Raw genomic sequence first — 27,102 nt, forward strand, 5'->3', positions numbered from 1 at the left:
GTCCAAGGCTAATCTTAATAGCAGAGGTTGAATTCTGATGAGAATCAAATCAATAAATCCTTTGCCTCAGCAACCTGTGGCTCCAGTACCTTTTTTCCACCAGAAGAGAAAATGGGAGCATGTCCCTTAGGCGTAAGTTACAAATCAGAGGTTGTTACATTTGAAGGCGTGTGTTAAGTGTGGCAGCAACTGGAAACAGGTGGAAAGAGAACCCTGCGTTCTTTTGTGGAAGATGCTGGTCTTTTGAGATTTGCCAGGTAGTGTTGTGGGATGAGAAGGACAGGCGCGGGAAGCACAATGGGCTCTGCTCTGCTGAGCACTCCTAATGTGCTAATTGTGTATTAGATGTGGGTGTTGTGGCCAGGGCCGCTGTCATTAGACTGCTTACCTAAATGAGTTCTAGAGAGGCAAGTGCGTGGCTTTGTCTCTCAGTATTTACTGACTTGCTGCAATTTTCCTGTGCTTTAGTTTTTTTTTTTTGTTTGTTTGTTTGTTTGTTTTGTTTTTAAATCTGGTAAGTGAAACCAACAGAACATACACTTTGTTTTGTTGGGAGGTTTAAATGACAAATATATAAAAGTGCTGAGTGTTTTGTGAATGGTGGTTGTTATTGTTATTACTGTCACTGACTCAGTGTAAGTCAAGAGGGACTTGCTGGAAGTAATATTTATGTAGCATTTGCAAATGTGCCTTCTGGGTATCCTCTTGGACATACAATCATTTTGGGGGTTTGGGAAGTATCAAAATTGATTGAACTTAACTCTTCCTAGCAACGAGGATCACTGCTTCCACTGAGACTCACAGGAAACCAGTTTGCCACAGAGGACATGTGGCAGCCACAAATGAAGAGGCACTGGAAAAAGATGGGAGGAGAAAGTGAAGAGGTGGAGGAAACTCAGATGTGATTTGTCTTTTACTCTGCCCAGCCTTTTAAAACTTTGTACTACTTCTGCAAGTCGATACACCTAAAAATGTTTGGTTTAGAAGGTTAATTCAGTTCAAACCACAAACAGTAATGGAACCCAGCACAGGTCCATGCTCTGAGATGCATGAGACAGATAAGGCACAGTTGCCTCCTGCCAGGGATTTATAATGTATAAGGGGAGATGTATGCACATATGAGTGCAAAACACAATTATTTCTTAGCAGAGAAGAAGCACAGACAAATGTCAATAGTAATGATAGTTAATCTTTACTGAGTCCTTGCTTGGTGCCAGGTGCCTCCCAGCACTTGCCATGGATTAACAGAAGAGCTGTGGTCACTGAGCCACACTTTGGGGAGCAGCTTTGAAACAAAAATGTTAGAGTGCCCAAGTTGCTGCACTGACTTTTTGCCCTGGTTTTGGCGGGTCTTACTCATGCCCACTCGTCAGAGCCCCGGTTATTTTCAAGGGACCTGACAATCTGCAGGAAAGAGGCTTGTGCCACTGTTAGGAATGAAAGTTATCCTCTGCTGTTTACCAACCTTTGTCTTTTGAACTCTGTGAGGTTGATGAGAGTACTAAGTCCTGATAGCACCTAGCAGCTGCGTGAGCTATTCTCTCCCTTTCAAAGTGCGACTTGCCTCTTGTCTTGAGTCCCTGTGACCAGCTTTCTCTGGGTAGCCCCGGCCTTTCTGTTCTGCTCTTGCTCAGAAATGAGTGATGGCTGCTGCTTTGGGGATGAGCTAATACTGTCCCCACGTTGGAGATTGAAGGATTCTGTCAGAGTAACTGCATTCATTTATTTACTCAATCCTAGCCGCCGAGGAAGTGTACTTCAGTGGCTTCCTGGCTGTGGGACAAAATCAGGCTTTGGGCATTTAGCTGATGGAGTAAGATCTGCTTAGTGCCTGTCATTCACCTCTGTGTATTGTTCTTTTAGATTCACACATTCAAGTTTTCAGGTCACATTCTGATCATTTTTTGATTAATTGAATCTAAGTAGGTGTTAAAAAGTGCAAAGCAGGACTCACCATCCTGCCTTTGTTTTCCCTGTTATCTTTCCTTTAAGTAAAATGAGTCTGTAAATGGAAGGAAGGAACCAGCTGCACTCTTTAAGCCCGCTGCATTCTTCTCTGATAAGGTCATGTGTCAGTGAGGGCAAAGGTATCCCTAGGAACTAAATCAAATGTATTCAAGCTTGACCAAGCCAGGGATGCAATAGAGTATCTGAAGGTTCCAATGCCTAGAGAAGGTAGTGTTTTTCACAATTCTGGAACCAAATTTCGGTATCCCAGCTTCCCAAAGAGGGAGGGCAAGCTCTGCGTACTTTTCCCAACCTCTGTACAGATGTTTCTCTGGTTCACACTGTCAGCAACTCTTGTGTGTATTTCTGACCTCATTCGAGTCAAGACGGGCTCAAAAAGACCAGCTGATAATGCTCCCCTACTCATTCGCCTCTGGTGACTTTTTAGTCACCCTTAAGAGGAAACCCATATTTTTCACCATGGCCTAAAGGCCAACCTGATGCAGACCAGCTCTAAGACTGACTTTCATCCTCTCAACCTAGCAAACGGGCCTCAGACTATCTCACCTGATTCAGTCTTAGCATCTGTGTGCTGGAGAAGCCTCAGTCAAAGTGCCCCTTTGCCAGCTTTTACTGTCACTGTCACTGATTCCTTCCTTCCCTTCACTGGGATTGAGGCTCTATTTAAAGTAGAACCAGTTATACCTCCAACTCATGTTTGGCCTGTTACTCTGCTTTATTTTCTTCATTATGATTCTGCTTTAAGTTTTATCTTCTATTTTTTATTGTTTGCAACTTTTTCTACCAAATTTAAGTTCTATGAATTTGGAGACTTACCTACATTGTTACTCTAAGTGTCTGGTGTGTAGTTAATGAAGGCTTTCTTGTAATAGGACAGGTATTTGGCGCTGTTATTAGGGCATTTACTGATTTAACATTCAGAAATGCAGTATTTACAGTATTTGCATTTTGCTAGATACCAGCTATAACTGTGAATGACATAAACAAGAACTCTCTTCTTGGTGGCTTACATTCTATGAAAGAAACAGAGAGTAGAAGAAAACAGTGAGAGGCAAACTCAGTAGAAAAGATACTCAGATATACATTCTTGATAGAGGTGCCATTTCGACTGAAGCCTAAAGCATGGGCTGGCAGGAGAGAGATAGAAGTATAATGATATCACAGTATAGTAATGTTGAAGAAGGAAAGATTTGAGGTTGAAGAATAAGAGATGTTTGGTTAAGGAGAGAGCAGAGATAGAAAGCAGAGGAGAGAGCATCCATGGTCATGTCATGCAGGACCCATAGGCCATACGAAAAAGTTGGCATTTACCGAAACACAGTGGGAAGCCTTGTATTTCGCCTTGGAGGGATTAACAATGGGAATGATACGATCCAGTATGTGTTTAAGATTACTCTTGCTGTTGAGTGCAGGCCAGATGAGTGTCCTGGAAGGGCATCCAGCATAGAAGAGAGGCACGTTAAGGGGTTGTCATAACAGTTTAGGCTTGCTGTGGACCACCAGAACTAATGGTAGCAGAGAAAGAGAAGTAACAATTCAATACATATCTTGGTGAGTAAAGGTGGGATTTGTAGATAACTTCTTTGAGGAGAGTAGTCAGGATGACTGATCATTTGCTTGCTTATTAAACTGTGATAACTGTGATACCACTTAATGTCATATATGGTAGATTGTTCAATCACCTGAGTAATAATCCAAGTTTGTCTACTGGATCTCATGCAAGACTACAATAAAATAATCAGATTTTGCTTTACTTTTTATTATTTGTTTATTATTTTATTAGAACATATTTGTGGTACATAAAGTTTACATTCAACTTGGGGAGTAGGAATACGTATATAACACAGCTTATTTCCTTTTTAAATTTCTTTCTCCCTCCTACCCACTTCCCTTCTTCTGCCTTTAAATACCCTTTTCCCATTTTCATTCTTGTTGTTGTTATTATTGTTAGCTCATGTTTATGGTATACAATGTTTACACTCATTGAGGTTATTAGTTCCTTCGCGCGATGTTATCTTAATTTTTCTTATTTCCTCGTCCTTTTCCCCTTCTCCCTTGTCCTTGGTCTCCTTGACCCCTTCCCATTTGCAAGAGATCTATCCTCTTTTTTCCTGCTACTCATCTTTTTTATGATCTTTGTTTTTTGTATTTTGCCTTAGTCAAATTAGAACTACCACACAGTTTTGAAGCTTGTGTATCTTATTTCAGTTGAAACTGAATTTTCCAGGTGTGTATCTATTTTCCTACAAATATCTCAAATTTCTCCTTCTTTATAGCTAAGTAGCATTCTATTATGTATAGATACCACATTTTCTTTATTCATTTTTCAGTTGATGACAAATGGCTGCTTCCAGGATTTTGCTATTGTGATTATGCTGCTATACAGATTGGTATGCAAGTATTGCTGTAATATGATGCTTTTAGCTTTTTGGGGAAGATACCCAGAAAGGATATAACTGAATATAATGGAATTTCTAATTTTAGTTCTTTCAAAACTCTCCATATGATTTCGATAATGGCTTACTGATTTACATTTGCAGTTTTGTGATCGTGGCCATTTTGGGTATTTAGACAATTTTGACAATTTTGTCTCTGCCTATCCAGGAGCAGGAGACATCTTTCTATTTTCTGATGTCCTCTTCAAATCTCCTTTGTTAGAATTTTCTTTGAAGACATCTTTCACTTCCTTGCTTAGGTTAATTCCTAGGTATTTACTTTTTTTTTTTTTTGCTGCTACTATAAATGTATATGTTATATACATATAAATGTTTTTATAATTTCTTTCTCAATGAGTTCATTATTTGTGTGCACAAATGCTGTTGGTTTTCTTGTATTTTTGGCCTGCTGTATAGCTAGTTAAAGCTGTAAAGCTAGTTATTAATTCTTTTTTTTTTTTTTTGTCTTTTTCATTTTTATCGGTACCGGGGATTGAACTCACGACCACCTGTTTGCAAGGCAGGTGCTTATGCTGCTGAACTAAATCCCCAGCCCCCCCGCTAGTTATTAATTCTAAGAGTTTTTGTTGGAATTCCTTGAGTCTTCTATACAGAGTGTCATGTCATCTACAAATATTGGTAATTTGAGTTCTTCCTATATGTATCCCTTTTATTTTTTTCTCTTGCCTGATTGCTCTGGCTAATATTTCAAGTACTATGTTGAATAGAAGGAGTGATAGTAGGAATCTCAGTCTCTGTTCTGATTTTAGAGGGAATGCTTTGAGTTTTCTCTATTTAATATGATACTGGCCATTGTTTTGTCATAAATTATTTTATTTTGTTTTACTTTATTGTTACTGGGAATTGAACTGGTGACCTTGCACTTGTTAGGGATGTGCTGTGACACTAAGCTATATCCTCAATCTTGTCATAAATATATTTTTATCAAACTCAGATATTATCTTTTTTTGTAGTTGTTTTTGAGACAGGGTCTTGATTTGTAGTGTAGGCTTTCCTTAAATTTACATAGTCCAGGCTAATCTTGGACTATTGACAATCCTCCTGCCTCAGTCTCCCGAGTGATGGGATTACAGGAGTACATCACCACACCAAGATAGGTATGATCTTTCTACACCTATTTTCTTCAGAGTTCTTGACAGGAAGGGTTATTAGATTTTGCCAAAAGCCTCTACTGTGTCTGCTAATATGATCACATGGATTTATCTTTGTTCTGTTTATGTGGTATATTATATTGTTGCAAATCTAGAGTGAAAGATACTTAGTCATAATGTCTGAATATTTTTATGATGTGCTGTATTCCATTTGCAGATATCTTGAGATTTTTGCACCTATGCTCATTAAGGAAATCAGACTGTAGTTTTTTTGTTCAGTTGGGTCTTTATTTGGTTTTGGAGTCAGAGCATTGCAGGCTTCCACAAATGTATTAGGAAGCACCTGTTCCTTTCAGTTTCATCGAGGAGCTTGAGGAGTACTGGGAATATAACACTATCAAGGTTGTGATTTACTCTTTTTTATTTCTAATTGCGTTAATGTGAGTCTTTTCTCGCTTCTTTATAAGCGTATCTATTTTGTTTAGCGTTTCAAAGCAGCAACTTTTTAAATTTGTCAATTTGTACATCTTTTTAGTCTCAATTTCATTGAGTTCCACTCTAATCCTCATGATTTCAGTCCTTAATTTTGGTTTGTGCTTGGATTGCAATTATTTCTCAAGTGTCTTAAGGTCCTCATTAGGTTATTTATTTGAGCTCACTCTATCTTCTTAATTTGAGCATTGACTGCAGTAAACCTCAGCTTTCATTGTGTCCCAGAGGTTCTGGCCTGTTGTCCAAGCATTGTATTTAACTTCCAGAAATAGTTTAATTGCTTTCTTGATTTCTTCTGTGGCACTCTGGGTGTTCAGGAATGTGCTATTATGTTTCCAGGTGCTTCTAAATTTCTTCTGTGGTTGATTTTATTTTCATTGTGCAGTAGTCTGGTAGTAAACATGGAGTGATTTTGATTCTCTCATATTTAGTTAAGCAGGCTTTGTGGGCTAGTATGTGATCTCTTTTGGAGAATGTACCTTGTGCTGCAGAAAAGAATGTACACTATTATTTCGAGTATGAGGAGAGGAGTTTATAGTTTATATGAAGGTTTTTGGTGAGATACTGCCTCCTTATGATGTCTTCTCAGCTTTATATATTCAGAGATAGTATTTACTCTTCACTTATTTAATTTAAATGATTTGGACTCTGTCCTTTTATTTTAAGGAAAGAATTACTTTGGTTGTAGCAGATTGACAGAACTCTGGTTGAATGAACAGAGTCAATCACAAAACACGTATCAGACAGATCTTGAATTTTCACTTTTACATTTCATCAATACTTTGAGCAGCCTGTGTTCAATTATTGTTCTGCAATGTGTCAGGAGAAGTGAAGGGGAAAACTGAAGGATGAGTGAAAGAGGGATGTAAATTAGTAATGGGCAAGGCTAGAGGTGATGGTGATAGGTTGAACCAAAAAGAAAATTTGATACGGAATCAGATTCTGTTGGAGCACTTTTAGTTGGGTTTAAATATTAATGTTGAGGGATTTGAGAAGATACTTGTGGGGATGAGGATGAGATACAGGAGGAGAGAGGCATACTTCATGATTAAGGAAAACTATGTGGCTGTAGGGACGGTTGATAAGTTTGTGTACTATAATGTGGAAAAGAGGTGTAAGAGGACAGGAGGCTTGGACGATATGGAATAGGATGGGGATGATATCAATACAAGGGCAGGTAGGAGACAGAGAGGGAGAAGAAGAGAGGGAGAGGGAGAAATATGGCAAATTAAAGACAGAAGCAGGATTTTATAGAATGCAAAAAAGAAATCAAAAACAAAACAATAGTGTTGCGATGGGAGCTTGAGGTGCAGAAACTAAATAAGGAGACAGGAAGAGGGAAAGAACACAGACAATAAAAGAAAAAACAAAAAACAAATATCAAAATACTGACTAAAAACAAAATTAAAACACCAAAACTCAGAAGATTTCTGACACAAAATCAGTTTAAATACTCCAGCAAGAGAATATATATGTGCTTCTCATGCAACTGTTTTGCCAGAAGGCAGAAAAATTTTAATAATAATATCGAAGGTTGGTGAGGGTGTAGAGAAATGAGATCACTCATCCTCTGTTGGCAGAAAAATAGTTCAGCCCTTCTGAAAAAAGATATAGCAATTTTTGAAAAAATAAACCACAAATATTACAAGTACATATGACCCATCTGCATTTATCTTAGAGAAGAAAAAATATTCACACAAGAAAGTTTTTATACATGAATGTATAACAGCATGTTTACTAGCTGTTTATTCCCAATAGTAAAAATTTAAAGACAGAACAAATGTCCTTCAAAGACATGGGTAAACTGCAGTGTATTCGTATCATGGATCATTACTCAGCAATAAAAACAAACTATCGATATACTCAATACCTAGGGTATATCTTGAGAGAAATCTGCTGGGTAAAAACTATAAATTTCAAATACTTTATACTAGAATGGTTTATTTGGACTGGCAATGTAGGTAGAACATTGCTTAACATTCACAAGATCTGGTCTTCAATGTCTAGCACTGCAAGAAAAAACAAAAATGTGCAATTTCTAATTTTTGACATCAATTTGCTGTAAGTATCTCTATGCTAAATTCTTATTCTGGATGCTTTTGTGGAGATGGCTGTGGTTGATATTTACACATACATTGCTGGCTTTTGGCAGATTGTCTCTCTTACTGTGTTTGGGCCTCATCCAATACATTGAGGGCCTGATAGAACAAAGAGTTGATCACCTTTGAGCAAGAAGAAACTATGTGCTAGTGAGCCTTCAGACTTCATCAGACACATCTGCTAGCTTTCAAAAAGATGCCTTGGACTCAAAGTTCTTCTCAAGTCTGCAGGTTGCCAGCCACTTCCCACAAGCTTTTGTGCTCAATAACTTTCAAAAGTGTGTAAGTCAATTACTTAAAATTAAGTCTGTTACCATATACACTCATCCTATTGCCTTTCTTTCTCTGGAGAACAATGACTAATACACACTTTATGATTCTATTTTTATAACATGGTTGAAATGAGAGAATTAGGGAAGCAGAAAACAGATTAGTGATGGCTAGGACTTAAGAGTCTGTGATGGTGAGAGGAAAGTAAATGTGGTTATAAAAGGATAGTATGAGGTATGTTTTATATCTTGCAAATTAATATTCTGGTTTGCTATCACATTTTTGTCTTACAAACTGCTGACTTTGGGGAAAATTAGGTAAATTATACATGCACTCTTATTGCTGTTTCTTAAAATTATACATGAGTCTATAATTATCCCAAAAATCTTAATTTTGTCATTACAACTGCTTTTTATTTGTTCATATTATTTATTGTTCCATTATTGAGTAAGTAAGAACATGATATACATATCCTTTTACAGTTAGTTTTTTCTGCTAGCTTTATACCTGTCAAAAATAGTGAAAATCTTATTTATTATTATTACTTTTTTTGTTGTTGTTGTTCCAGGGATTGAGCTCACAGCCTCACACTGCTAGCCAGGCACTTGTGCCACTTTTTCCCTGGCCCCTGAAAATCTTATATTTTGTAGTGTTTTTATCTACTTAGCTACAAGGGTGACAGCTTCATAAAATGAATTTGGAAGTCAGTCATCCCTCATTTTCAGTTTTCTGGAAGAGATTATATGAAATTGGTGTTTGGTAGGATTCTTTGGTGAAACACTCTGATTATGGCAATTAGGAAGATTTAATTTTACAAATTCAATTTCCTTAATAATTATAAGACTACTCATTATTTTTTAATGGAAGAGTTATGGTAGTTTGTGTTTTTGTGGAGAGTGTGCTTAATCTAATTTGCTAAATTTATGTATAGGGTGTTTCCTAATATTCCTTTATAATTATTTTTATATTTGCAATGTTTATTATGTTATTTTGTAATTTATTAAAAGTATTGCTAATTCATGATTTCTCTCTCGTTAGAAAGTTTGTAAATTTATTGGTTTTTTGAAGAACTGATTATTTCCTTCTCTCTCTGTCTCTCTCTCTGCCTCTCTCTCCCTCTCTCTCTCTATCTCTTCCTCTCTCTCCCTCTCTCTCCATATACTCCCAAATTATATAAATAATTTGGAGGATGTGTGAGACAGGGTATTGCTGTGTAGTCAGGCCTAGAACTTGAGGCCTTGAACTCTCCATGCCCTCCTCCCTCAGCCTCCCTAGTGCTAGAATTACAGTTGTGAGCTACCATGCCCAGATCATTTTTCCTAAGTTCTTGAGATAGAATTTGTATGATTGATTTGAGACTTCTTTTCTGCTGTATGCATTTAATGCTTTAATTTTCACTGTCTTAGCACTGCTTTTATGGTTTTCCACAACTCTTTATGTTTTAATTCAAATATCACTCAATTTAATGCATTTTTTATTTATTTTGAGGCTTCTGAGTCATGGACTATTTTGAAAGTGTTTTGCTTAGTTCCTAAGGGTTTGGAGATTTTCTTTTTATTGATTTCTGGTTTGAGTTCATTGTGATCAGATAAAACAGTCTATATAATTTCTGTACTTTTAAATCACAGTGTATATAAATTTGTTCTTTTAAATCTTCTGAGATTTGTTTTATGGCCCAACATAAGATCTAGTTTTGTACAGGTTTCCCACACTCTTGAAAGAAATATATATTCTACTTTTGTTGGGTAAAATACTATGTTGCAATCAGTTAGAGCTTGTCATGGATTGTGTCTAGATGTCCCTCTAAAACCTCAAGCTATTATAGGTGGCTTTTCAGAGATGGTCGATCTAGAGTGTAATGCTGGAGTCAAAGGTGTGTCTCCACTAAACTAGTTTGGCATAGTTCTGGCTAGGATCAAGGGCGCCTCGCCCTGGGAGTGAGTAGACAGTAGCCTGATCAACCGTAAGGGACAGCAAGAGGGCTGCTTGTCTCTTGCTGCTTCATGACTTCACTGCTTTTCGTGTTTCTGTCTTGTGTCTGCAATGAACTGTTTCTCCTCTGCCATTTCATCTTGCCTTGGAACCAGTCAACTATGAAATAAAATTTCTACAAACTGAGCCAAAGTCAACTTTTCCTCCTTTAACTTTGCGTGTCAGGTATTTTGTGTCAGCAACAAGTAACTAAGACAGAGCTATTGCTTGATGTTGTCGTCAAGACTTTCAAATTCTTTGGTCTGATGTTCTATCAGCTTTTGAAGTTTATTGAAGTCTACAACTATAACTGTGTATTTGTCTCCTATTGTCAGGAGAAGATAGACGTTCAGCCTCTATTTACACTTCGGGAGGGCAAGTTTCCTCCTTAATGCTAGACAGGACTGGATTTCAGCTGCCCTGTTGGTCTCTGCTGACACTGTGCTGAGGATGGCCTTTTGGCTGATGATTAATGGCAAAATTCCTAACTTTCCACTAGATATGTGTTACTGTTTAGAGAATATAATGTTCCTCAAAAGCCTAATATGTTCAGAGGTGGGATTTTTGGGAAATGACTGGGTCAGGAGATGATAGCGGAATGTGCCGTTAGGAAATGCAGCTTGGTTGGAGATGGGTCACTGGGAGTGTAACCTGGAAAGGTGTATCTCCTTCCCTGGATCTTATCTTCTCTGCTTCCTGACCACAATGACATGAGCAGCTTTGCTCCTCAGCATGTCTTTGCATCATATCACTTCTGTGTTTGAATCTGTGAAGCTGTGAGCCAACATAAGCCTCTCCTACTTTAAATTCTGGATACTGGGTACTTTGTACTAGTGATGAGAAAATGGTTAAGGCAGACCCACTGCCTTTGTTCCTTCTGGTGGAAGTGGTAGTCCGGGCTCCTCCCATGGTCCACTAATACTCTTACAGAATCATTTCAGTGGGAATTTATGTTATCACTATCTACTTTCTCTGCTCATCTTGGTGGGTTTATTGTGTTCTGTGTTGTAGGTCTATGAGAGTGGAAATCCCATGGGTTTTGGCAGAGGGGTGATGGTTCTACGTTGTGTATTTTGTTTTGTTTCTGGTGATGGTCAGCTGGAATAAAGTTATTATCTAAACGTTTCCTACTTTGCTTAATTTTACCTTTCCTTTCTCTTTGATTAGAGACAGCAGGTTTTCAGGGAACTTTTTTCAATGCTCACTGATATTTCTGGGTCTCTGATTTCTTCAGTTCCAAGTCAAGTATATTTGAGGCAAAAAGAGTACTTATTGTTCCTCAGGACTTGTAATTTGTAGCCAAATTTCTTCTTATGTTTATTTTATATAAGTGCCCAGTTCTTAGTTGTACTTATCAAAAGGAGGAGGAAAAAGTACATCTATTCGGGTTCTCAGGAGTGGAAGTCTTGTTCTATTTTTCAAAAACCTTTAGGGAAATGTCTTAGTTACTTTTCTTGTTGCTGATACACAGCACTTAAAACCCATCCGTTAAGAGGGAAGGCTTACTTTAGCTCACAGTTGTAGAGGCTTTTGGCAGAGGACCATTGCAGAGGAGAAATAGTCCATGGCGAGGAGGCAGAAGGCGGCAGCAGCCGCAGCAGCAGTCCTCATTTTCATTTTATGCCATCCAGATTACAAATCTTTTGGATGGTGCCACCTGCAGCCGGGGAGAGACTTCCCATTATCCACACTCAGCACTATAGTAAATCAATCAGTAGACTAATTTGGTACCATACACCCTTAATCCTAGTATCACGTACACAACACAGTATATCCAGCCTGCTCTGAAAAGTCCTGCCTATGAGCTCATGAGACTTTGAGGAGACATCTCCATTACAGGAAGGAAAGCTAATTAATTATAAAACAAATTATTAATTATAAAACAAATATGTGAGCAAATAAACAGAAAAATAAGTAAATCAAACCAAATTAAAAGAAGTCAAAACCCTTCATGGCGTTCACCCTAACTTTCCTATGCTGCAGCTTCAGGTCTCCTATCTTTTTCTGTTTTTTCTTATCTTATTTGTATAAAAACTGAGAAATATTTATTTTCACCTTTTGTACTTTGGCCCATTATATGCAGCAGTAAAGTGTGTGTGGGGGGGTGGGGGGAGGAATGGGCAAAGCGGGTAGATAAACACAGGCCCAAAGCTGTCTCCCTACAAACTCTAGACAACTGGCTATCAATTACCTACTCCGAATCTTTACTTTAGTGTCTAACAGGTATAATCTCAATGTTAACATGAGTAAACTGAAGACTTCATTTCTTCCTTTGGCAGACTCCAATTATTCCACTTATTGTTTATATGGCTTTAGGCCTCTACATCTACTTTGGCAAAAACAATACCATAATGCTTCCTTTTTGGGTCAGTTATGACCTTCAGAGAGCATGTATATAGAGAAGACATGCCAAATAATGATTGTTCAGTAATGGTGGCAATAAATATTTTTATTGTAGATGTCTGTGTGTCATTTTTGTTAGGCTGAATTTCATCATTCCCTCTTTTTTGTGTCCTTGTTTCTTTCCAGGGTGAACCCTACACTTCTAACCTCCTTGTTCATTCTCGGAGAGTTCACTTTTCCAAGTGTACACACTCTTTCTAAGAAGTCAAGAGAAATCATCGATTTCCCTTTATCTACTGAATCATTTGCTTCCTAGTAAAACACATTATCTGTGTCTAGGGGGAAGTAGGGAAATCTGCCTTAACCTCTAAGACATTGCTGCATTCTATTTCCTTTCATGATAAAACACTTCAAAAGCTGGTTCAGAATATCTTCATTACTTATTATTCATTTCCTCCATCCCCCTAAAGTAGGCTTTTCTCCTCTACCATCCCTCCAAGAGAATTCTCTACAGAATTTAGGTTAATTCTATATACATTGACCGCCCCCTTTCTTTCTAGAAGTGATTTCTTAACTTCATGACAATTTGGTTACTTGAACTCAAGAGCTACTGCTTTTCATGTTCAGACTTAGTTTTCCAGACCCTTAAATAATCTTGGACTCTAGAACTTAGTATCTTTTTAGTCTGTATTATTCTGTAGAGGTTTTCACCAAGTCTGATGGTTTAAGAACCGTATATACCAGCAATGACTAACAGAATGTTCTGTGATAATCAACATATTCCATATTTGTTCTGTCCCATTTGGTTGCCACTTCCTAATAATTAAAATTTTAAAATTTAGTTGGTAGTCACATTAACTACATTTTAAGTGTTCAATATCTATGTGTGCATAGTGGCTACTACACTGGATAGCACACATGAACATCTTAATTGCACTTCTCTTTTCCAGCTTCATGTATTATCCAACCTCTCCCTTTAAATATCTATGGTTTTCAATCCCACATACATCCTATGTAAACAGAGCACTCACTGCTTCTTCACTCACTACTAATTTTTTCACTATTATATCTGCTTTGCCAAGCATTTTTTGTTCAGTAAGTGGCACTAATAGTTGCTCCAAGCCATGGATTAATTTATTTTTTCAGTGCTATTGGTAACTCACTATACATTTAGCAAGTCCTTTCCATTATACTTTCCAGATAAGTCTCATGTCTGACCGTCTCTCTCTATTACCCTAATCCAAGGCACCATCATGCTTTGCCTTGGCTGTTGTAATGGTTTCCTAACTGCTCTATCTCAATTCTTGTTGCCCTACTCTTCATTTTCCTCAGTAGCCATAAAGATCTTTCAATAATAATAATAAATCAGGAAACACCTCTATATTTAAAATTCTCCAATTGCTTTTTAAAAATACTTAGTCTTATCTACAAGGTCTGAGTGTTTTAATTCCTTGTTGACTTTTATAATATTTCCTTCTACATTCATCTTTATTTATTTTGCTGTGGCCACCCTGCTGGCTGAGTACACCAGGTTATTTCTTTGCTGGAACCCTTTTCCCAGCATGGATGCCTCATTTTCATAATTTAGACCTCACCTCAGATAATCCCCTGTTATGGTTTAACTCAGTTATGGCTCCCAGAACTCTCATATGCTCAGAGGCAGGGCTTTTGTAAGGTAATTTTATCATGCTGTAGCTCAGTGTATTGTTAGAAAGCAGTGCTGTAGAATAGTTTCTTTAGAAATGGCTATCCATGGGGCCGGGGATTTAGCTCAATGATGGAAGCACCTGTCTGGCACGCGTGAGGTTGTGAGTTCAATCCACAATACAAAAAAAAAAAAAAATTAAAAAAAAGGAAAAAGAAAAAGAAAGAAATGGCTCTCATGTTGGGACTTAGGCAGCTGCACAAGAAGGCAATTTGCCTGCCCTCTTGCTAAGTGCCCCTGGCTTTGTGGGGAGGAGAACCAGTCAGCTGTTCAGGTGAGCCTAGCGGCGTGGGCTGAGAATCAAACATATCCCTCTCCCCACCCTCAGCTGGGGACAGAATTCTGAGCATCTCTTGGGAGGGTGACCATAGGCAATATAACAAATATGGGGGGGATTTTCCTTCTATGTTCTGTTTGAAGGCAAATTGTTACATTTTGTAATGTTTGTTTTGCTCTATTCAATATTCTGCTTCAATTGGTTTTACAATGTTCTGTTATAGGTTTGATTTCGCTATACCTAAATGACTGGACAACTATTGCGAAGGTAACGAGATATACTATAGTACCTATTACTACTATCCCAGTATCCTGCTTTGAAGTTCTGTATCAATGTCCCTACATTGTCTCGACTGGCTTTGTTTTGTCTTGTTCTGTTGTATTTTTACTACATTCAAAATAAAATTAAAATAAAAAAGAAATGGCTCGCCATTCAAAAGTATTTCAGGTTCTTCTTGTCTCAAACAAAGAATTGGATGAGATTAGCCCAAAACAGTGCCAACTGTTAATTTGAAATTTTGAGGTAAATGATATGAGAGAAACAAGCTGTGCAGAGCAAACTTGGGCAAAACAAAGAGAAAAGAAGTTTAAAAAAAAGTAGAAGTACATGCCACGTCTGAAAAATGTGACAGGAGCTACCATGCAAGCTCATGTATGATAGTAGCTTTCCTTGATGGCCATGCTTTTATGCCATCCACATCTTGTGGGAGCTCCAAGACCTATGTAGGTGTTGCTGTGGGGTTTCATAATGACCAGTCCCACTCACCTCCCCATCCAGCTTTTCTGCACCTTGCTCCTTATCTCCCACATCAGTAGAACCTGGTGCAAAGAGGCAGGGCCATGGGGATATGACCTGGAATAGTATTTGTTCCTCCTTGGCTCCTCCATTCTCTCTTTGCTTCCTAGCTGCCATGACGAGAGCAGTTTTCTCCTGTATCAGACCCTTTCACCGTGTGGTTTCTGCATTGGAGCCTGACAATGCAGAACTGAACTTCTGAAACTGTAAGTCAAAATAAACCTCTTTTCTTTTCATCCTTGTAGGATGGATGAGGACTGAGTTGGCACATGTAAAATGCATGGAGTATTTGGAACAGCTCCAGGCTCATAATAGATATTTTCTACTGTTATTATTAGGAATGAATATAGACTCCATTTCATTAAAAGGCTCATTCCTTATGCAAGTTTTCAGTAAGGACATTGGAAAGACAAATGGATGAAGGAATGCCGATGATGCTTCAGGAATTCACGGATCCTGCTGAATGCACTGGAAACTGTTTATCCCCCTCAACTCACGGACTCCTAGAATCATTACGGGAAGCCATTCACAAACATCTCTGGCCCACTGAGAGGTGGAGGAAAGAGGATTGAATTAGTTTAGATTCGTCACTGGAGGGTTACTGATAAACAACGTCAAACCTTGGGAAAGCCTGCAGAACTCCTCCCACTGACACATTTGTCTGCCAGTGAAAGATCCTAATAATTGTCTTCAACTTTTAGACAAACAGCAAGGTAAGAAGAAGCTTCAAAAATAAGCCAGGAATTAGAAGAGTGAGCAGTAGCCAAATTCTTTACCCTCTCTTCTCAAACTATTGAACAACTACCATAATGCAGAACTCCAGACACATTGTCACTTCATCTCTCTGATGCTGAAAATACTATTTTCGTTTTCCAGAGGGAAGACGGAGGCTCAAAGTGTTTAAGGATCTGTCCCCATGTTCCATGCCTAATTAATGGTAAAGCTGTAATTATTCAAAATTGTTCATTCAGTCCATATATATTTGTATGTACGTATTTCCCCAAATGACAATATACTGGGAATTAGAAGGAAAATTTACAGAAATATATCAGAGAAGTAAAAAACAACTACAATGAACACAAATATTCATTGTGCACATCCTAGGTACTAGTACTTACAGGCTGTAGTGAGACCCAGAAGGAAAATAAACACTCACTGGTCTCACTGAACTCTTATAAAATGTTTAGAAATTTAAGTGTTTACCAGGGCCACATAGGTAATGCAGATGAAGATGGTTAAATACTGTGTCCTTTGAACACAAACAAATTTTGTATGTTAAACACTTACACTCTTTTTCAAAAAACATTTTATTAAAACAGAAAATTCTCTTTGGTCTATGTTTTATTTCACAACTTTATTGGACATGGTCTACTTAATTTTCCCCTTTCTTGGCAGTAAAACAGTACTATGCATACAGTGATGAATGGCTGCTGACATTTGGTCTCTGGTCCAGAGAATAGGAGACACAGAGTGTGTGACAAACTACAGGGGCTTCTCCTAAGGTTGCATAGCCACCTGATTCCATTAGCCTTCATGATCTGGGCCCAAGGGATTTGTGTGGTCAAAGCCATAAGTAAATACTGGGTTAATCATTTTCGTTCTTCCAAACCTGGTGAGCCCAAGAAAACAAGAGGAGAAAATTAAGAGGATTAAAGACAGGCATTTCTGAGCATGTTCTTTTTCCTCTTTTAATTCTTTGATGATGTTTCTAAGCCTATACAACCCCCAGAACTAATCATATCTTGAAATCTAGATTACTTAGTCTCATATTACTCATTATGTGTGTGTTTCCTTCAGTTATCACAGTCCTTCAGAAAAGCTTTCAAGGGGCATTAAGAGAGAGGTCATAGTTCATACCAAAAGATTAAGGGGAGGAGCTGACATCTGATGTCAAGGTGATGAATTTTGGGGGATGTGAATTAGTGCTGTGAGTTCTAGGCACCTCATCCCAGGTAGATATTCTTAATAAACTGCTAATTTTGGTGATACAGGTTTAATAGACTTGTTTCAAGTAAGAAATTTATAGGAAGGACAATGGAGAAGTGACATAATTCTAAAAATAGGAAACTCATGCTCATCTGAGTGCACCCACATACTGGAATTCCAAAGCTTTCAGTTTCAGTGTTGCTACAATCACTAGAGCACTGTGTGTGTGTGTGTGTGTGTGTGTGTATGTGCACGCATGTGCGTGTGTGTTTGGGTGTGTTATACTTGTGTTAATAGTAATGCTTAAAAAGCAAATATCCACGAAACTTTCACATTTATAATGAAAGGCATCTCATGGTATTCTCACAGTATATTCTGAAGTAGGTATTATTTTTCTCATTTTGCAGGTGAAGAAGTTGGTAACTAAAACAGTTTAGTGATTTACTAAGGTCATGAAATTAGGTAGTATCAAAATACATATGAATGTACATTTTTGCTTTGGGTCTTTATGTTGTATTGTACTATGTTTTTACTGTCTGGAAATCACTTTAAAAGATTATTATTCATTTAATCCACACCACAGTGAATGTTTGGTTCTCTCTATATTGATATGTTATATTCCCTGAACTATTAGATAATAACTGGAGTTTTGACTTTTATAAGTAGAAGGAGATAGCTATTTAAATTAAAAAATCATTATCATGGTTTTCACCAAATTTTGTGACCTTTATACTTTTTATTTCTTCAAGACCCACTCACAATCCTAATAGAAATTTACATTTTCAATCAGATTCAATCAAATCTTCCACACAGTAAGAATTTTTTTTTTTTGTACTAGGGATTGAACTCATGACTTGAGCTAACTCCCTGGTCCACACAAAGGTAACAATTCTTATGAAATGCCTTGCTGCGGAAAAATAAAAGGACTTTATTGACTATGTTGAGGTTGAACTTTTAAGATGATTCAGTTTTAGAAGACCCTGGTTTAAGCAAATAAATTAGAATTAAATTAGTGGCCACGAATCTGTTTCAATTTCAAGCCTTAATTAAATATCGTATCTTTAAGCTACACAAAGCTGGGCCAATAATAATTAAGTGCTTATTTTTAAAGTAGGTCTCAGGGATAAATGATCCTAGAGCTGAAGCGTGAGCTCTGGTGTAAAAGATCTGAGCGAGAGAAGACAGTCTGACAGGAGCATGCGTGTTAGTGGTTAGAGCACTGGGTAGGAAGGGAGAGGAAATGAACATTAAGAGGGTGGAATTGGACGTTGTCTGTAAAGCAAATTAGATACATTTAAATCTCTTCACATATGAGATGAAAATAGTATCTGCTTTGGGGGGTTGTTTTAAGGTTAAACAAAATAGTGTAGACTCAGTGCTTAGAACAAAGTTCGGTACATAGTAATTGCTTGCTGGTGTCAGCTGGTCTTATTTTTCTGCTCTGTTTCTGTGATTGATTACTCTCCGTTTAAATTTTCTCGCAAAGTTAACATGGGGTCCTGTGACCTTCTGGTTGACTAACTAGATAACTCTGTTCCTTCTCTTAGCCTGGAGCTCGTGATATTTGGTGATGAGGGCAATTTTAATTAACAGAACAAAGGGTCACTTACTGAGCAAGTAGTCCCCTAGATTTCTGCTATTTATGTTGTGGAGGTTTGACAATCTGTAGCAAATTCCTTTGACAGATGTGAATCTGTGGCAATTTTTCAGTGAGCACTGTCCTAAATTAATTAATCACCAGGCAATTTATTCTAAATTGAATGGTACTTCTGCATGCAGAACACTTTTGTTTGCAATTCTCAAATCATCCCAGTTTATATTAAATCTATTAATATTCTCTGTTTCTAATCATTTTTTCAGTCATATATGCCTCCATGTCACAGTATTCCTCAGGGTAGCTTTTTTTCATTAATCTGCTTCTTTAATGTTTGCATGTTAATCATTTTCTGACACTTTGTGCTATTTTTTGTGCTGTTATTGTCTCGAAAACCATTTACTGCCCGTATGTGGGGTGTCAAGGGAGGTTTATGTGGTTGACATAAAAAGTGGGAGCGAAGCTCGTGAAATCACTGTTGCTCTGTGTTGTTGACCAATAAGGTCACCAGTGAAAGGAGCAATGTCAGGAGAAGTGATTCTTGTGCCAGCTGTTCACCAGAGTTCCAGGAATGTACTTAACAAGCAGCTGGTGCAACTCAGCAGAGGACAGGTTGCTGACCCAGGTACTCCTTTCTTTCACAGATCTCTAAGAGATACAACTAGCTTCAATAAGCCCATTCCTCTCAGAAAATGCTTAATGTGTGCACATTACTGGGTGGAGGCTTGTGGCATCTTTTCAGATACATTAGGAGTCACTTGTAAGATTGGTAAAATAAGCCCAAATAAGATTTCACTCTCCTTTACAACTTGAAATCACCTCTTGTCTTGGGCAAATGGATTTGGTCCCTGGCCTATTGTTTCTTATCACAGAGCCCTCAGTTTGATTCATTCATGTTACTTACAGATTTCTTGCTTAGTGAAAATTCACTTAGCATTTTTATCTACTAGTTTGTTACTGCAACAGCTCTGCCAAGGACCTAACTGCTCGAGATGCTGGGACCCTGAAGAGATTGCTATTTGAAAAGTTTATTGAGTGAAAAAATAAAATCTTAATAGCAGATGGACAAAGCAATGCTTTTACTGTCATTGTGAACATTGATAAACATGTAGCCAGAATGTTAGTAGGAATGTAGGAGGAAGAAATTATGGATTTTCCACAGATACCTTTAGTCGATTGGGAAGGCTAAATTTGAGTCCAAGGATGAACATTTTTATATATCTTTCACTGAGGTAGGGTTATATTGGTTTTTTGAAACCATTAAAATGTAAGGAATGAAGCATGCATAAAATATAGAAGTAATATTAACCAAAAAGTACCAAATGGAAATGTGCTTCAAACAATACAAAGTCAGTAAAATGTAATTGTTTTAAAAAGGGGGGAAGAGTGAATATTTTGGTTGTAGAAAGTGGTATACACACTTATTTTCTTTTTTAGATATTATGCAGATATGCATTACACTTTAATAGTGGTAATATTTTAATTATTCTTCTAAACTTTCTGTTTGATTTTATGGCGTATTATAAGAATAGCAGAGAACAAAATTTACAAATATTGAACTGGAAGCTCATACTTGTGAAACAGGCAGGATTGCTTGAAACAATAAAATAGACATGGAGTGGTTGATTTGCCCACTAATGTATTTCTATTTTGACTTCAGATTCTGTTCTTCCATTTATTTTAGGAACAAAGTTCCATCTCTCAACTTACTTTTTTCACTTTCTTTTCATTGGCCCTGTTAATTAAAGACCAAGGTACAACCTGCTGCCAAGATACTGTCTTTGACATTTTTACCTTTGATTTAGCCTAAGAATGAGTACTCTTGATGCTACTGATGTTTCCTTATTTCAAAGAAAAGAGGTGCTCATTACCCATTTTGTTTGTCTCTTTTGCTTGATTTGGTAGAGTGTGATTTGGTAAAAAGAATGATAGATTGGTGATCAAAATAGCAGGCTTCTTACCTAGATTTCTTGACGACTCACACTAAGATCTTGAGCAAGCTCTTTCTAACTCACTAAGTCTCAGGCACTCATTTGCAAAATGAGGGGATAATAGTGATCTCTAAATTCAACTTAGGAAGGAAATTTAAGATATGGTGGAAAAATAATTTGGACACATGATTAAGAAATAACTAGAACACATAAGAAATCAATACACAAACTATGACACTAAGAAAGTAAGAGTAAGACTATAAAAAATATAAAAACATCTAAATAAAATGGAGATAAATAGCAGAAAAGGGCTATAAACAAATGTAGATGCAGAAATTTAAGTGTAACATATTAAAAGAATGAAAAAAAGCAAAGAATTTAAAGTCTCAAGGAAGTAGAAATCAAAACATCTTGCAAAAAACAGGATAAAAAGTGACAATTTGTATGTAAAAACGTAAATTTTTTTTTTCTTTCCGTTTTTCCGGTACCAGGGATCGAACTCACGACTGCCTGCTTGCAAGGCAGGTGCTTATGCCGCTGAGCTAAATCCCCAGCCCCTAAAAAGGTAAATATTAAGTAAATATTTTTAATTTCAATCTACAGTTAAGAAACAAATAAAAAGGATTAAATGTAAGTTTGAAAACCAGAGATAGAAAGGGGATGATCATGAAAAAAGAAATCGTTAAAAGCAATATAAACAACTAACAATAATAAAGTGTATGAAAATAAGTAAGAAATAACAGCAATGAAATGTGCATTTTTTTAGTACTGAGAATTGAATCCTAGGTGTACATCCCAGCCCATTTTTTTTTAAAACTTTGAGACAGGGTCTTGCTAATATTGCTGTGTTGCTTCTGTCTCAGCTCCTCAGGACGCTGGGATTACAGGCATATACTAGCTTGAAAAGTGCTTCTTAGACGCTATTTTTATTTTTGTTTTTAAATTTTTTTAAAAACATTTATTTAAGGGAAAAAAAAGACACAAAAAAGAAACAAAAAGCAAAAGAGACAAACAAACAAAAACAAACTCAAAACAATAACCGTATAGGTTTCCAAAACAGGATGATAGGAATTTAACAATAGTTGTAATACTGCATATTGTTACCTTCTAGAGGGTCGCTTAGATTACCAGATACTGCCATGTAAAATCTAATCATATGAATATTAACCGTTCTTTTCCAAGAACTAATACAATTAGTAATATAGTCGTCTTAGCCATCTTATGTATGTATATACAAATGCATGTCTTTTCCCTTTTCCCTTTCTGCTTTCCTCCTTTCCCCTATCCTAGTTACTTTTCCTCTTTGAACAGTTTTTAAGGGTATTTTTAAAATATAAAAGATACTATGTATTCATTTAATTTCTAGAAGATCAGAGTAAAATGAACTGCTTGAAAAAAGCAGGTATCGTGTCCTTAGCCAGGCCTTCTGGGCTGAGATAACATGTCACAGGGTAGAATTCCCGAGTAGGAAGCCCATGCCCTGTGTTCAGCAAAGCCTCAGGCTGCCAGTAAGTGTGTGCACTCCAGTGACAAAACCCACCTAGAAGACACGAAGCCAGTGGCTAACTGGCTCAGGAGGCTGGTGGCAGCAGCTCCAGGTCTCTTTTCCAAAATCCTTTTTAGGACAAGATGGTAGCAAAGAGGCCTACACAACCTGTGAAAGGGGCAGTTGCTTGAAAAACTTTTGATTTCTGTAAAATCTGGAATAACACAGAGGTAAAGAGGGAAAAACTCCGTAAGTATAGTGCTTCTTCAGAAGGGTAATGGAATTTTTCAGCACTGTGGGCCTCACCATGACAGTTTTCCTCTCACGCGTTGTGAGGAGTCTACAAGTTTGCTTTAGTAATAAATGTTCCAGTGAGTCTTAAGATTGGGAAACTTTGGGCTAGTTGGGCCATAAGACAACTTCATGCTTCAAAAGTTAGGTTCATTGAGGAGATTTGGGGAGTTAGTTCTAGAAAAAAATGATTAAGAGAATGCACTAAATAGTACACTCAAGGGCTGGGCGTGAGGGAGTAGGGGAGCTTCCACCAACACCTGGGTATCATGCCCAACCTAAGTGATATTGTTATCCATTGTTATCCATTCACCGAACATTGCCTAGTAGGGACCAGGCAACTGGCTGAATCAGGATTTTGAAGCCCTGGTGGCATGTCAGAAGGACAGGGATAAGGCTGGGTTAGGGGTCAGGGTGTTCATGCAATATATTCAGGTAGTCACGTGATTTAGTTTCCTGCTTACCAGCGTTTTTTCTAGTCTTGCCAAAGCACTCATCATTTCTGGCCCTGCATGTACTATACCATTCCTTTGTCTATTTGTTGACTGCTCCTGCGGGCTTAAGTCGCCTTTTTTTTTTTTAGCTTTCCCAAAGGCTATAAAGTCCACCTCCTCTTGGAATACCTCAATACCCCTTTCAGGAAAAGGCCTCTTCTCTGTGGTCCCACAGCATTCCCTGGCTTTTGGTTTCCTCATGTTTGTTTTGTCACATTCCTTTCTTAAAGGAATGTTGCAGCTTAAGGAGACTATAGCTCAAGGGCAGGGATCATGATGCCATTATTTGTTCCTGCCTCAACATTGGGTGTAGGGCCTGCTATAGAGTAGGCAGCTGATAAATGCCTCTTTGTTCTCCTTTTTCTGGGTTGGACGAACTGGATTTACTTTAGTGGTGCCTTAGGTACTTTATTTTTGTTTTTTTGGTGATGGTGAGACTGAATCCAGAACCTCATACACGCTGAGCATGTGTATATAAAATGCAGCTTCACTTAAGTGTTACTGAACTTTTTGTTGTTTTTTTGATTACTGAGGTGTATATAGGATGAGAATACATCATATTTTAAAACACTGGGGCTCAATCTTTTTTTTTTTTGGCTGATAAACTGCCTGGGGTGCAGTTTGCGGATGACTTCTGGCTCTTATGATATCCTATCACAACATATCCGTTCTGTGATGGATGAGGTTGTCTATCCCTTACCTTGATGAAACCCCCAACATCACCTCTACATCGTGAACAACAGGTGGGATGTCTTCTTTGTTCCCGTGCAAGAAGATATTATTAGAGTTATTTTCCCTTTATATTTGTTCCAAAAACTCATGAGATGGGCAGTGTATTTCTATACTTGTCTAGATCTTTACAAATGCTCTATAACAGCTAATATCACTTCTGTGTGTGTGCACGGATTTCACTGCTAGGAAAATTTCAGAAATAAAACTGAAGCCTCTCCTGTCCTATCCCCAAATTCTTGAGAAGACTGACAAAACGCTTCAAACTTTTACTTTTGTCATTTTGTCAGACATTTAATGGAATGGACAGCTACTTTTTATCAGCATTAATTCTCAAATACAATTCTAAAATACAATTAACACTAAAGAAAAAGCACCATCATCAAATGTCTTTGTGAGCTTCATGAACATCTCTCTACAGTGTCTTTTGTGGCCGTTTTGCCATGACTGGTGATAATTTTGACCCATATAAACTGAGAGGCTTCTAGTTGTAAATAGCTATTTATGTCTTTCTGCTGCAGCAATGCTTCCTACTTCTAAATCCCTCTTTTATTAAATGAACTAAAAATAAAAGATAACCTGGAACGATGGGGCTTTAGGCACAGGGCTGGAAATTTTGGTTATACTATAATGCTGCTGATTTTTGTTCTTAGGACTTTACTTGGTAAGTTAGGTTTGACACTTGGAAACAAATACAACTATTTTTTGGATGAAGTTAGCATTAGGTTAAATTCCTATTATCATAAAACATGGATTCAGTTGCTTATGAAACTATAAGAACAGTATTCAAGTTGATGAGATACAATGTAAAAGAAAATCAACACTTAGAATTTTTTTGTATAAAATACTGACAATTCATTTTGAAAATATTTATTATATCTTAACAACTAGAACATGTGACTTTTAGATTGTTCACCATGACTGTGATACCCTGAATGTTTCTAAGCATCTGTTTCACATTCTCCATCTGGAATTAGTTCCTTTATCCTTTGTAAAGAACTTGAGGAATCTGAAAATAAGAGCCATGAAACTTCTCAAATAGTTTTGGTCCTCAAAAGGATTAAGACCTTGACATTGGCTATTAGAATGAATTATACCTTATTTTCACCTCAACAGATTTGTGAAAAGACACAGAAAACAAAACAGAAATTAAAAATTTTCATTGTTATGCTGCTTCATATTACATCATTTCACTGTCTTCTTTATTTTTAAAATATTTCTTTTATTAAAGTGAGCAGGAAAATACATGGTTGAACAAACTGAAACTACAAGATGTGTGCTTTACAAGACTGAATAAAACAAATTCATTAGAAGGCAGGGGTCAATTTCCTACAATGAAACTTCATGCAATGACATTCAGTGAAGCTGACTATATACAAATATTCAGGGAGGCTTCGGAACTATTAATTGGAAAATAAGGCCCAAATATCATTTGGATTTTATGAAGCTACATTTGGCAGAATACTTTTATTGTTGTCTACTCCTTGTTTTTAGAAAAAAGTGTTGTGGTTTTTAAATTTTTAGATGAGAAAATAAAATTCAGACTCCTCATATAAATTCTGCACCTATTGCAATGACAATAACTTTAAATGGGTTATTATCTATATAAATCTAAGTTTTGAAATGCCATTTTTCTCAGGGTTCTTTATTACAGCCTCTCTTCCAATTCTGAAACTTGATCTGTGATGATAATTCACGGAGCAAGAAAATGCAGCCAGGGTCAGAGCCAAGTTTCTTGCATCCATGATAGCCTTCCGGGAGTGAAAATCTATAGGATTTTCTAAGTTTTATGTAAAAGAAAACTTTTATTTTTATGATACAGACACTGAAGACAGTTTTGGTTTTGATATTAAAATTAGCCACATAGTTCTGTATCTTCTTGAATCCCCAGACTCTAAGGTTTATTTCCAGTCATTTATCCTAGTAAGTACTCACCGAGTGGCCACTATTTCCCATATATTCTTCATAGCACTATGAGACAGGTAAATGAGCAAAGTAGATGCTTTTAAGGGCTATGAAAGGCAATAGAGGAAAAAAAAAAAAAAAAAGAAATGACTGGGGACTGAACACTATTTTCTATGGATCTCTAACAGCAAATAACAGTTGTATGTGGACCAAAAGGAAGGGAACTAGCAAGCCATGCATGTAGGGGGAGACATTTTTCCAGACTGAGGAGCAGCAAAGGCAAAGACCCCTTGAAGGAGCATGCTTTGAGGATATTCTGGGTAAAGTAGGAAGGTCCATGTGGCAGGAGCAAAGTGAATAGGAGAAAGAGTAGACAAAATCAAAGAGATGGTAGTTGTGGTTGGGCAAAAGGTAGGACATATTACTTCATGGCTTGATCAGCCATGTAAAGACACTGAAATTGTGAGCAAGAAGTAAGATACTGCGGGACTTAGCTAAAAGATGACACACCTTGGGCTATTTTAAAAGTATCATGTCAGTCTTGGACTCAATTTGAATCATAGACACTCTGGAGCTAAGGACAATGGATTTTAAAAAATGAACTGGGTGTTGTATGTACAAAAAGGAAATTAAGGCTAACAAGATTTTCTGGTGTGGAGAAATGAAGCTGCTGACATACGGAGGACTTTAGTGGGAATATACTGGTGGGTGGGAGCAAAGTAGTTTACTTTTGGGTATGTCAAGTTTGATTTCAATTATGCATCAAAATGAAGATGTCAAGTAGAAAGTTAGACATATAATCTGGCATTCAGGGAAGAGGTTGGGGATGGAGATAAAAATATGGGTTTTTCAGCATGTATGTGGTTTTTTAATGCCCCAAGACTGGAACATACCTTTTAAACAGGGTTTGCCTGTTGCTGGGCCACACCCAGAACTCTGCAAGAGACTAAGGAGTAGTAGCTGGGGAAGAAACAGAGCATAAGAAGGCTGTCCAAAAGCTAAGAAGGTACTTGAAGAAGAAAGTAGTTACGGTGTCAAAGAGCAGAGAGGAGTCAAGCAGCACTGTGTTAAAGACCTCATCAATGCATTTAGTCCTGTGATCACTAGCATCCTTAGCAAGGCTACTATGTGGGATAAAAGGCAGACTGGAGTTGGTTCAAAAGACTAGGAAGGAATAAAGTTTAGACAATAAATATACAAACTCTTCTTGGGGGGAAACAGACAAGTAAGATGGTACGGGGGGAGTGGGACCAAGCAGGGTTTTTATGGCAGGATATTG

The 27,102-nt window shown here is 37.4% G+C and overlaps 1 long non-coding RNA gene across 4 annotated transcripts; it reads left to right on the forward strand.

Annotated features, from left to right (window-relative positions):
- The first annotated feature begins 3 nt into the window (after nucleotides 1-3).
- On the forward strand, nucleotides 4-16,804 carry LOC106026154 (uncharacterized). Of its 4 annotated transcripts, none has more exons than XR_010039990.1 (4): nucleotides 13-257; nucleotides 14,896-14,939; nucleotides 15,578-15,673; nucleotides 15,806-16,804. It is a non-coding gene; the product is annotated as an uncharacterized LOC106026154 (long non-coding RNA). The 4 variants fall into 4 exon arrangements; XR_001199794.2 differs by having other exon boundaries at nucleotides 22-132; XR_010039989.1 differs by lacking the exon at nucleotides 15,578-15,673 and having other exon boundaries at nucleotides 4-132; nucleotides 15,713-16,804.
- The last annotated feature ends 10,298 nt before the right edge of the window (nucleotides 16,805-27,102 follow it).

This window comes from Cavia porcellus, unplaced genomic scaffold (assembly GCF_034190915.1).
Source record: "Cavia porcellus strain 051 isolate PalLab524CR breed Dunkin Hartley unplaced genomic scaffold, mCavPor4.1 scaffold_17, whole genome shotgun sequence".
Taxonomy (NCBI): domain Eukaryota; kingdom Metazoa; phylum Chordata; class Mammalia; order Rodentia; family Caviidae; genus Cavia; species Cavia porcellus.